A 9,344-nucleotide genomic window follows, 5' to 3' on the forward strand; every position below is an offset into this window, starting at 1 on the left:
TTACTTATGGCGTGCTCTTTTTTTTTTGTTGAACTTTTAACAAGTTATACATATGTCCTTACATCTAACATGCTTAAACGTATTATTATAATTATCTCTTTATTGTTTTTTTTATTATTATTATTATTTGAATGTACAGTTGAAGAGGAGAGAATATATAATGTTTAATAACGTTCATATATATATATACGAAAATTCTATTATATATATTCAGATTGAAAGAGATTGCAGAACAATTCGTTATGTTTGAGAGGAACATCACTCAGAGTCACTGTATTGAGTAGAAAGTCATGTCTTGGTTACTTAAGCGTTTCTCACCATCTTTAAGTCAAATGTTTACCTCGTTCTGTCTACGGGAGTGAGATTCAGCTCTAGAGCTCCGCCTCATAGTTATTGTTCCTGCTGCATTTATTCTACATGTGTGCACATGTGCCTCAGGTGTACATGTGCACACATGTTCCTCAGAGTCTTCATGTGTGAATGTGCGTCAGAGCATACATGTGTACACATATCTCTCAGAGCTTAAGTGTTTGCGCATGTGCCTCAGAGCGTATATCTGTGCCTCACAGCGCACATGTGTGCACGTGTGCCTCATAGCGTCAATGTGTGCGCATGTGTCTCAGATCGTACATGTGCCTCAGAGCTTACATGTGCGCATGTGCCTCAGAGCGTATATGTGTGCCTCACAGCATACATGTCTGCACATCTGCCTCAGAACGTTCATATATGCACATGTGTCTCAGAGCGAATATGTGTGAACATGTGCCTCAGATGATACTTGTGTGCACATGTGCCTCAGATCTTACATGTGTACACACATCTCTCAGAGCGTACATGTATGCACATATGCCTCAGAGTGTACATGTGTGCACATGCGCCTCAAATGATAACTGTGTGCACATGTGCCTCAGAGCGTACATGTTTGCATATGTGCCTCAGAGCGTTCATGTGTACACATGTTACTAATCCTAAGTACAAAGGGATGTATTTCCTGTACTAAGTGTTATAATTAACTAACACCACTAATCTGTAGTTTAGTATCACAGAATTCATTGCATTAGGATGTGGAGCGTCGTATAATTTTCCTTAGAATCGTGGAAATGTTGCGTTAGTCAGCTAGCCACCAGGAACATTTCATATTAACATATCGAGTAGAATCAAGGCTTATTTTGTCTTTTATTAAGGATAAGCATTTATTAATAGATTCACTTTTCGTTAATAACTTTATCGCGAATAGGCTGAAGGGTCTTGCGAACAGGTTGAAGAATGAATGTTGACTGAGAGCGCAGAGCTCCTATATGTGTCTTAAGAAGTCTGAGGGGTCCCTGAACGAGCTTAATAACTTTTAGTGGGCTCCTGAGTGAGCATTTTGCCTGATTCTATTATTAGTGATATTGTTTGGTGAATACTGGGAATAAAATACTGTAATATACTTGTGCAAACTAAAAATAAATGAATAAACATATAAATAAACACGTTTATTAATTCCTGTTGAATATATATAAATTATTACGGTGGAGAACACCTATTTGATGGGGTAGTTTTGGTGGTGGTGTCTGGCAAGGGGGAAGGTAGGCAGGGTGAGAGGTAGGAACAGGTGACGTGGGGGAGGAAGGGGGAGGTCAGATAATTAACGACGCTAGGCTAGGTGGCGGCGTCTGGTCAGGTAATTACAAGAGTCTCTTGTAGTCAGGTAATGCTAGTTTTAGTTATATGGAAATTTACTAGTTTCTAAGTAAGAATTCTACTTAAAAGTATACAGTCTAAAATATCTGTTTATGTCCGTAGAGTTTATTCTCAGGAAAGACGAACGAGGACTTTGCCATGACTTTTCCATAACAAACTTCTATGATCTCGGAAATTATTTTTCTCTTGAGAATTCTTTAACTCCAAAAAAGGAAATTTATCGGAAAATCAACGCCTTAAACGGCCCATCTAAAATTTACTTGGAACCCCGGCGCCCTACACGGGATTTAAAAAAAAAATCCTCTGTGAGGTGTCATCCCTACTACTAAGAATAATAATAACTATGAATAATATCGTGTATAAATATACGAAAATTCTATTATTTAAAATTAGTTTCAAAATGAATGCAGAACAATTTGTTATGTTTGAGAGGAACATGATTCAGAGTCACTGTATTGAGTAGAAAGTCTTGGTTACTTAAGGCAGATAATCAGAGGTCAGGTCAGATAATTAACGACGCTAGGCTAGGTGGCGGCGTCTGGTCAGGTAATTACAAGATTCTCTTGTAGTCAGGTAATGCTACAGTTTTAGTTATATGGAAATATGCTAGTTTCTAAGTAAGAATTCTACTTAAAAGTATACAGTCTAAAATATCTGTTTACGTCCGTAGAGTTTATTCTCAGTAAACACGGGAGAGTACTTTGCCCTGACTTTCCTATAACAAACTTCTAAGATCTCGGAAATTATTTTTCTCATAAGAATTCTTTAACTCCAAATAGGAAATTTATCAGGAAAATCGACGCCTAAAACGGCTTATCTAAAATTTCCTTGGAACCCCTGGCGCCTCACACGGGACTGGCCCAATTTACCTGGAACCTCCGGCGTCTTACACGGGATTAAAAAAAAAAAGAAATCCTCTGTGAGGCGTCATCCCTACTACTTGTACACACTGTACACACCTCTCTCAGAACGTACACGTGTGCACATGTGTCTCGGAGCATACATGTGTGCACATGTGCCGCAGAGTGTACATGTGAGCACATGTGCCTCATAGCGCCAATGTGTGCACATGTGCCTCAGATCGTACATGTGGGCACATGTTCCTCAGTAAATCCATGTATTCACATGTGCCTCAGAGTACATGTTTGTACATGAACCTCAGAGCGTACATGTGTTCACATGTACCTCAAAGCGTCCATGTGTGCACACATTTGCCTCAGAGCTCCATTTGTGCGCATGTTCCTCAGAGCGTCCATGTGAGCATATGTGCCTCAGAGCGTCCATGTGTATACATGTGACTCAGTGCCTACAATAGTGCACATGTGCCTCTGAGTGTTAATTGTACTTTTAACATTGGATTAAAGACAATAATTCTACACATACACTTTCATGCACCTTATGTAGTTAAAGAGTCATACACAGGCGCGCGCGCGTGCACACACTTACATGAAACAAGCGAATACTCGTGACTTCCTTCCGGTAATCATAATGTTAGTGTTTATACAAGATAAGATCAGTGACCATGCAAGAATAATCAGGAGCCGCAGTAGTCCAGGTGTGGGAGCGTCCTCCGCGGCCTCACAGTCCGCAGGTCGAATCCATTACTTATGGCGTGCTCTTTTTTTTTTGTTGAACTTTTAACAAGTTATACATATGTCCTTACATCTAACATGCTTAAACGTATTATTATAATTATCTCTTTATTGTTTTTTTTTATTATTATTATTATTTGAATGTACAGTTGAAGAGGAGAGAATATATAATGTTTAATAACGTTCATATATATATATACGAAAATTCTATTATATATATTCAGATTGAAAGAGATTGCAGAACAATTCGTTATGTTTGAGAGGAACATCACTCAGAGTCACTGTATTGAGTAGAAAGTCATGTCTTGGTTACTTAAGCGTTTCTCACCATCTTTAAGTCAAATGTTTACCTCGTTCTGTCTACGGGAGTGAGATTCAGCTCTAGAGCTCCGCCTCATAGTTATTGTTCCTGCTGCATTTATTCTACATGTGTGCACATGTGCCTCAGGTGTACATGTGCACACATGTTCCTCAGAGTCTTCATGTGTGAATGTGCGTCAGAGCATACATGTGTACACATATCTCTCAGAGCTTAAGTGTTTGCGCATGTGCCTCAGAGCGTGTATCTGTGCCTCACAGCGCACATGTGTGCACGTGTGCCTCATAGCGTCAATGTGTGCGCATGTGTCTCAGATCGTACATGTGCCTCAGAGCTTACATGTGCGCATGTGCCTCAGAGCGTATATGTGTGCCTCACAGCATACATGTCTGCACATCTGCCTCAGAATGTTCATATATGCACATGTGTCTCAGAGCGAATATGTGTGAACATGTGCCTCAGATGATACTTGTGTGCACATGTGCCTCAGATCTTACATGTGTACACACATCTCTCAGAGCGTACATGTATGCACATATGCCTCAGAGTGTACATGTGTGCACATGCGCCTCAAATGATAACTGTGTGCACATGTGCCTCAGAGCGTACATGTTTGCATATGTGCCTCAGAGCGTTCATGTGTACACATGTTACTAATCCTAAGTACAAAGGGATGTATTTCCTGTACTAAGTGTTATAATTAACTAACACCACTAATCTGTAGTTTAGTATCACAGAATTCATTGCATTAGGATGTGGAGCGTCGTATAATTTTCCTTAGAATCGTGGAAATGTTGCGTTAGTCAGCTAGCCACCAGGAACATTTCATATTAACATATCGAGTAGAATCAAGGCTTATTTTGTCTTTTATTAAGGATAAGCATTTATTAATAGATTCACTTTTCGTTAATAACTTTATCGCGAATAGGCTGAAGGGTCTTGCGAACAGGTTGAAGAATGAATGTTGACTGAGAGCGCAGAGCTCCTATATGTGTCTTAAGAAGTCTGAGGGGTCCCTGAACGAGCTTAATAACTTTTAGTGGGCTCCTGAGTGAGCATTTTGCCTGATTCTATTATTAGTGATATTGTTTGGTGAATACTGGGAATAAAATACTGTAATATACTTGTGCAAACTAAAAATAAATGAATAAACATATAAATAAACACGTTTATTAATTCCTGTTGAATATATATAAATTATTACGGTGGAGAACACCTATTTGATGGGGTAGTTTTGGTGGTGGTGTCTGGCAAGGGGGAAGGTAGGCAGGGTGAGAGGTAGGAACAGGTGACGTGGGGGAGGAAGGGGGAGGTCAGATAATTAACGACGCTAGGCTAGGTGGCGGCGTCTGGTCAGGTAATTACAAGAGTCTCTTGTAGTCAGGTAATGCTAGTTTTAGTTATATGGAAATTTACTAGTTTCTAAGTAAGAATTCTACTTAAAAGTATACAGTCTAAAATATCTGTTTATGTCCGTAGAGTTTATTCTCAGGAAAGACGAACGAGGACTTTGCCATGACTTTTCCATAACAAACTTCTATGATCTCGGAAATTATTTTTCTCTTGAGAATTCTTTAACTCCAAAAAAGGAAATTTATCGGAAAATCAACGCCTTAAACGGCCCATCTAAAATTTACTTGGAACCCCGGCGCCCTACACGGGATTTAAAAAAAAAATCCTCTGTGAGGTGTCATCCCTACTACTAAGAATAATAATAACTATGAATAATATCGTGTATAAATATACGAAAATTCTATTATTTAAAATTAGTTTCAAAATGAATGCAGAACAATTTGTTATGTTTGAGAGGAACATGATTCAGAGTCACTGTATTGAGTAGAAAGTCTTGGTTACTTAAGGCAGATAATCAGAGGTCAGGTCAGATAATTAACGACGCTAGGCTAGGTGGCGGCGTCTGGTCAGGTAATTACAAGATTCTCTTGTAGTCAGGTAATGCTACAGTTTTAGTTATATGGAAATATGCTAGTTTCTAAGTAAGAATTCTACTTAAAAGTATACAGTCTAAAATATCTGTTTACGTCCGTAGAGTTTATTCTCAGTAAACACGGGAGAGTACTTTGCCCTGACTTTCCTATAACAAACTTCTAAGATCTCGGAAATTATTTTTCTCATAAGAATTCTTTAACTCCAAATAGGAAATTTATCAGGAAAATCGACGCCTAAAACGGCTTATCTAAAATTTCCTTGGAACCCCTGGCGCCTCACACGGGACTGGCCCAATTTACCTGGAACCTCCGGCGCCTTACACGGGATTAAAAAAAAAAGAAATCCTCTGTGAGGCGTCATCCCTACTACTTGTACACACTGTACACACCTCTCTCAGAACGTACACGTGTGCACATGTGTCTCGGAGCATACATGTGTGCACATGTGCCGCAGAGTGTACATGTGAGCACATGTGCCTCATAGCGCCAATGTGTGCACATGTGCCTCAGATCGTACATGTGGGCACATGTTCCTCAGTAAATCCATGTATTCACATGTGCCTCAGAGTACATGTTTGTACATGAACCTCAGAGCGTACATGTGTTCACATGTACCTCAAAGCGTCCATGTGTGCACACATTTGCCTCAGAGCTCCATTTGTGCGCATGTTCCTCAGAGCGTCCATGTGAGCATATGTGCCTCAGAGCGTCCATGTGTATACATGTGACTCAGTGCCTACAATAGTGCACATGTGCCTCTGAGTGTTAATTGTACTTTTAACATTGGATTAAAGACAATAATTCTACACATACACTTTCATGCACCTTATGTAGTTAAAGAGTCATACACAGGCGCGCGCGCGTGCACACACTTACATGAAACAAGCGAATACTCGTGACTTCCTTCCGGTAATCATAATGTTAGTGTTTATACAAGATAAGATCAGTGACCATGCAAGAATAATCAGGAGCCGCAGTAGTCCAGGTGTGGGAGCGTCCTCCGCGGCCTCACAGTCCGCAGGTCGAATCCATTACTTATGGCGTGCTCTTTTTTTTTTGTTGAACTTTTAACAAGTTATACATATGTCCTTACATCTAACATGCTTAAACGTATTATTATAATTATCTCTTTATTGTTTTTTTTTATTATTATTATTATTTGAATGTACAGTTGAAGAGGAGAGAATATATAATGTTTAATAACGTTCATATATATATATACGAAAATTCTATTATATATATTCAGATTGAAAGAGATTGCAGAACAATTCGTTATGTTTGAGAGGAACATCACTCAGAGTCACTGTATTGAGTAGAAAGTCATGTCTTGGTTACTTAAGCGTTTCTCACCATCTTTAAGTCAAATGTTTACCTCGTTCTGTCTACGGGAGTGAGATTCAGCTCTAGAGCTCCGCCTCATAGTTATTGTTCCTGCTGCATTTATTCTACATGTGTGCACATGTGCCTCAGGTGTACATGTGCACACATGTTCCTCAGAGTCTTCATGTGTGAATGTGCGTCAGAGCATACATGTGTACACATATCTCTCAGAGCTTAAGTGTTTGCGCATGTGCCTCAGAGCGTATATCTGTGCCTCACAGCGCACATGTGTGCACGTGTGCCTCATAGCGTCAATGTGTGCGCATGTGTCTCAGATCGTACATGTGCCTCAGAGCTTACATGTGCGCATGTGCCTCAGAGCGTATATGTGTGCCTCACAGCATACATGTCTGCACATCTGCCTCAGAACGTTCATATATGCACATGTGTCTCAGAGCGAATATGTGTGAACATGTGCCTCAGATGATACTTGTGTGCACATGTGCCTCAGATCTTACATGTGTACACACATCTCTCAGAGCGTACATGTATGCACATATGCCTCAGAGTGTACATGTGTGCACATGCGCCTCAAATGATAACTGTGTGCACATGTGCCTCAGAGCGTACATGTTTGCATATGTGCCTCAGAGCGTTCATGTGTACACATGTTACTAATCCTAAGTACAAAGGGATGTATTTCCTGTACTAAGTGTTATAATTAACTAACACCACTAATCTGTAGTTTAGTATCACAGAATTCATTGCATTAGGATGTGGAGCGTCGTATAATTTTCCTTAGAATCGTGGAAATGTTGCGTTAGTCAGCTAGCCACCAGGAACATTTCATATTAACATATCGAGTAGAATCAAGGCTTATTTTGTCTTTTATTAAGGATAAGCATTTATTAATAGATTCACTTTTCGTTAATAACTTTATCGCGAATAGGCTGAAGGGTCTTGCGAACAGGTTGAAGAATGAATGTTGACTGAGAGCGCAGAGCTCCTATATGTGTCTTAAGAAGTCTGAGGGGTCCCTGAACGAGCTTAATAACTTTTAGTGGGCTCCTGAGTGAGCATTTTGCCTGATTCTATTATTAGTGATATTGTTTGGTGAATACTGGGAATAAAATACTGTAATATACTTGTGCAAACTAAAAATAAATGAATAAACATATAAATAAACACGTTTATTAATTCCTGTTGAATATATATAAATTATTACGGTGGAGAACACCTATTTGATGGGGTAGTTTTGGTGGTGGTGTCTGGCAAGGGGGAAGGTAGGCAGGGTGAGAGGTAGGAACAGGTGACGTGGGGGAGGAAGGGGGAGGTCAGATAATTAACGACGCTAGGCTAGGTGGCGGCGTCTGGTCAGGTAATTACAAGAGTCTCTTGTAGTCAGGTAATGCTAGTTTTAGTTATATGGAAATTTACTAGTTTCTAAGTAAGAATTCTACTTAAAAGTATACAGTCTAAAATATCTGTTTATGTCCGTAGAGTTTATTCTCAGGAAAGACGAACGAGGACTTTGCCATGACTTTTCCATAACAAACTTCTATGATCTCGGAAATTATTTTTCTCTTGAGAATTCTTTAACTCCAAAAAAGGAAATTTATCGGAAAATCAACGCCTTAAACGGCCCATCTAAAATTTACTTGGAACCCCGGCGCCCTACACGGGATTTAAAAAAAAAATCCTCTGTGAGGTGTCATCCCTACTACTAAGAATAATAAGAATAATAATAACTATGAATAATATCGTGTATAAATATACGAAAATTCTATTATTTAAAATTAGTTTCAAAATGAATGCAGAACAATTTGTTATGTTTGAGAGGAACATGATTCAGAGTCACTGTATTGAGTAGAAAGTCTTGGTTACTTAAGGCAGATAATCAGAGGTCAGGTCAGATAATTAACGACGCTAGGCTAGGTGGCGGCGTCTGGTCAGGTAATTACAAGATTCTCTTGTAGTCAGGTAATGCTACAGTTTTAGTTATATGGAAATATGCTAGTTTCTAAGTAAGAATTCTACTTAAAAGTATACAGTCTAAAATATCTGTTTACATCCGTAGAGTTTATTCTCAGTAAACACGGGAGAGTACTTTGCCCTGACTTTCCTATAACAAACTTCTAAGATCTCGGAAATTATTTTTCTCATAAGAATTCTTTAACTCCAAATAGGAAATTTATCAGGAAAATCGACGCCTAAAACGGCTTATCTAAAATTTCCTTGGAACCCCTGGCGCCTCACACGGGACTGGCCCAATTTACCTGGAACCTCCGGCGCCTTACACGGGATTAAAAAAAAAAAGAAATCCTCTGTGAGGCGTCATCCCTACTACTTGTACACACTGTACACACCTCTCTCAGAGCGTACACGTGTGCACATGTGTCTCGGAGCATACATGTGTGCACATTTGCCGCAGAGTGTACATGTGAGCACATGTGCCTCATAGCGCCAATGTGTGCACATGTG

This window comes from Procambarus clarkii, chromosome 54 (assembly GCF_040958095.1).
Source record: "Procambarus clarkii isolate CNS0578487 chromosome 54, FALCON_Pclarkii_2.0, whole genome shotgun sequence".
Taxonomy (NCBI): Eukaryota; Metazoa; Arthropoda; class Malacostraca; order Decapoda; family Cambaridae; genus Procambarus; species Procambarus clarkii.